Consider the following 4,495-nt stretch of genomic DNA (forward strand, 5'->3'; position numbering starts at 1 on the left):
GAGAGAGAGAGAGAGAGAGAGAGAGAGAGAGATTGAGACTGGGAATAGAGCAAGTGTTTGATACCTGGAAGCCTGTGCCTCCCCTCCCCTGCCAAACCTCCTCTAACAAAACCACACATCCAAATCTTTCCCAAAAGTGTGACTGTTTGGGAAGCAAGTATTCAAACATCTGAAATGTTAGGACCATTCTCATTCAAACCACTATAGCAACTAAGAGCACTGTCAATAGCCTATGTTTGGCACTATGTAACCTTAGTGACTAACAACTTCAGGAGGTAATCTTTTTCTGGCAATGGGCTTTTCCTTTGTTAAGCTGTGGTATCTAGTGGGAGACTTGACACCTCATAATAGGGTGAGTGCCTCTTAACTCATTTTACACACGTGTATGGATGTATTTTAGGAAGCTTCTACAGTAAGTAGTAGGTTTGGTAGGACCTTTGGAAAGGTATTTAGTGTTATGTATCCTGTTCCATTGGGATGGCCAATCTTGTTTGTTAACTTAATTACATTTACACTCAGTTAAAGTCCAAACTGCTGGGCACTCTTGTGAAGGATTTTTCTTAACCAGATTATTTGAAGAAGGAAGACTCATTCAAAATCTGGGCAACTCATCTGGTGACAGCCTACAGAAAAAGGACATAGAAGAAGGAAACTTTGCTTTTATACCTAATTGTTTACACCCTTGCTGGCAAGTCCATCTATCTTTTTGCTGCAGCCAGTTTTAATCCAACTTCCTCAGAATTCAAGCATAAACTGAGGATCAGCAGATCTCCAAAAATTCTCTAGAACTTCAGCACTGGGTTGGGACTGCTGAAACATCCAACCTTGTGCATTGGACAACTATTGAATTTTTAGCCTTTTTGTGTGTGTGTGTGTGTGTGTGTGTGTGTGTGTGTGTGTGTGTGTGTGACAGCTATTGCTGAAATATCTGGACCACATGCTGTCAGCTTATATATTATATACAGTCTACCAGTTCTGTTCCTTTAGAGAACCCTGACTAATGCACTGATATTTCCTCCTCTGCAGGTAGGATACACATAAGAGGTTGAGGTTGAGGTAGGGGGTTCATAGGAATGGGTTAAAAGGTTAATTGGTATCAGTGATAGGAACACTGTAGGTAGACTGTGTGCTCTCTCTCTCTCATGAGAAAGAAGGAAAAGAAAAGAAAGAGGAGGTGAAGAGAAAGTGAAAAGAGAAGCAGGAGAGGGAAGGTTGGGTTGCCCAAGGGTGATGTTTGCACAGTGTCAGCTCTGAGGCCTGGATGATGGGGCCCAATCACTTCCCACTAAATCCAGTCTCCGTATAATTCCCATAGACAGGAAATGGCCTCCTCTGAGAGAGAAAGTAGGAAATAAATTTTAACGTTCAAAAAGTTCTCAAAAGTTATAAAAATTATTGTGAAGCTGAGAGAAACAATGCAGTTAGTACTCCCACTAACCATAGACTTCATTAAGAAGTCATTGTCTTGAACTGAGTACAGGGTCCCCAGTGAAGGAGTTAGAGAAAGGACCTATGGAGCTGAGGCGTTTGCAGCACCTTAGGACGAACAACAATATGAACTAACTAGTGCCCTCAGAGCTCCCAGGGTCTCAACCACCAACCAAGGACTGCACATGGAGGGGTCTGATTGTTCTGGCAGCATGTGTATAGTAGAGGATTGCAATTTGATCATCAATAGGAGGAGAGGACCTAGGCCCTGTGAAGGTTCTGTGCCCCAGTGTAGGGGAATGCCAGAGCCAATAAGTGGGAGAGGATGGGGTGGCAGGCATGGGGAGGGGGGAGGCAAGAGGGGTTTGTTTTTGTTGTTTTTGTTTGTTTGTTTGTTTTTTGGAGGGAAAACTGGGAATGGAGAAATTTACATGTAAATAAAGAAAATATCTAATAAAAAAAAGAAGTCATTGTCTATTTGTGATATCTTATGCTGTTTAAAAACTAATAAGTACCTAGCACTGTGTCCTGGTGGTTGGATTACATCATAACACATTATCCCAACTAACCTTAACTCCTGGTGTTCAGGAATGCAGAACTGTTTACTTGGATACCTGGGTTTAGGGTCTCTTCTCAGGTGCCAGTCCTCAGAAGGCCAGACTGGGGTTGAGGAGTCCTGTTCAGATTCACTTGTAGAGTTATTGGCTGACCTTAAAAGACTGTACTCAGTTTTATTTATGGTCTTCTTGATGGTCTCAGTTGCACTTGGATTCCCCTGTAATGAACCATCTGATTACAAGGGAGAATGCAGAGTACACATGTACTCTGTAGTCTAATGGGAACCTATCCTCAAAGGGACATCTATTACTTCTGTTGTATCTTGTCCTTGAGATACCAGGTATGATGGCTCATGCTCATAATTCCAGCATGTGGGAGGCTAAAACAGATACATTGATGAGAGTATAAGGCTAACCTTCTATACTGTGTGTTCCAGGCTACACTGGGCTATAGTATAAGATCCTGTGTCAGAAACACAATAGCAGCAACAGAAGGAAGTCATAAGGTTCAGGTTTCTTCCAGGAAGTGATTCCTAGAAGGAAAAAATACAGGGTTGCCTTGGAGGCTGGCTGTCCCACCCAAGGACCGCAGGCTGGGCTATAGACTGGAAAGCCAGAATTCACTTTTGGTTCCTCTACTTACTAGCCTTATGTTTGTCATCCTTCTGTGTCTGATTCCTCATTTTAGAAAGTAATAATAGACCATTGCCCACAGAGGGTTGACAGGAGGGAGAAAAGCTTGAAACCAGGCAGAAGACCAGGTAAGCACCACTGAAAGGGTTTGTCTGGTGCAGTACACTTCCAAGTGCTGTGGAGAAAACATGGCCACTTTCTGTGCTAACCCATGTCCTGGGAAGTCCGTGTTTAACATTTTACCTGTGTGAGGCAGCACCAAAGGAAGAAGTAAATGATTTAATATCAGTAATGACAGGATTATACATGTCTGTCCAGGCAGAGTAGAACTTGTTCCTTCACAGTACAGTCCTGCTTGGAAAGGAGATGCAGGATCTGGTGAGCCACCTTGAGATGTGCAACCCCAGTGCAGCAGCTTTGCACTACTTTTCAGGTCCCCACCCTATTCCCAAGGATAACAGAGGGTACCAAGGACCTCTTCACTTTGCCCTTTAGCCGGACTATATTTGAGAACTCTCTATTTTAGTCCAAGGTTACAGAATTCCAATAGGACTAAAGTCAAAGTAAATATGCCACCTCAAGTCATTATTGATTTTAGGGAACAGCTCTGCCTCTACACTAGAGCCAAAAGCCCATGCAACTGCCAGTAAAGAAAATTCATGACTCAGGGAAGAGCACCCTCCTAATAATGTGACAGTAATCACAACACTCAGGACTTGCATGATGTTCATTGTTCTTTGCACCGTATAAACTATGTAATGTCACAGACAAGGAGACTATAGTTTAAAGTTACATGATGTGTGACCAAATAAAGCTCTGACCCCAGGTAATATAAGTCTGACTTCATGTCTCATGATCCTTACTACAATGTTAATAGCTAAGGAAAAAAACAGAGTTTCAAATTATCAGGATGAGTTTGCATGTGTATCCATGTGATATTTCTTTTCAAATTCTTGCCTACATTCTTATCAATAATAAGGCAATACCCCATGAGTAAACCATCATTGACCTATGCCTCCCCCTTCCCTAGTATATCCCAGGGTATGGCCTCACAGACAAGAGGGGAAAGATTAAAGATAGCTAATCTGAGATTTTGGGACCAGTGCCCTCTGAGAAACATTTTATCTTTCTTGAGAATATAATGTTTACTTCTGCTTATCTAGAATCTCTGTAGGGTCAGATTACCAAGGGCCAGTACTAATGTGCTGAAGATTTATGGAAACCAAAAGCTACATCTAAGCTTTCTGCCAATGGAAAGATGTGAAGAATAGTCTGCAGAATACTTGACACACAGAGGATAAGGGAAGGGGAGAGTAGTGCTTGTCTTCTCGTCCTGAGCCTTCCTTGAACAGAGATGGGATAAAGGTGCCAAATCCAAAGAGTTTTGAAGATTAGACCATGATGAGGCCAAAAGGTGGTTCTTTGTGTAGTATTCCAGATGAGAACATGGTGAGGCAGTGGATGGTGTATAGATCATTGTCAGAAGAGCTCTTTTCAACTAGCAGAAAAAGAAAAAAAAAAAAATCTCACTTAAAATCACATGTAAAACTACAGGGAGTAAACATCACCATGACAGTGAATGATCTGTTAAAATAATTATTTATGGAAGATGGCAAATAAGACACAAGTGGAAGGAAAGATAACATGTTCATACACTGAAGAATCAATATTGTAAGAGTTATACTGACCAAACTAGTTTGGACATTAAATAATTCCTATTGAAACTCTATAACATAGCCAGCAAAAGAGTCCTAAAATTTGTATGGATTCACTGAGCAGTCTGAATAGACAAGCAATAACAAAGCTGGAGATATCCTATTTGCAAGGCTACAACAAGCCTGCAGATCACTATTGCAGAACACTGGAACAGAAACACT

This window comes from Mastomys coucha, unplaced genomic scaffold (genome assembly GCF_008632895.1).
Source record: "Mastomys coucha isolate ucsf_1 unplaced genomic scaffold, UCSF_Mcou_1 pScaffold14, whole genome shotgun sequence".
Classification (NCBI taxonomy): Eukaryota; Metazoa; Chordata; class Mammalia; order Rodentia; family Muridae; genus Mastomys; species Mastomys coucha.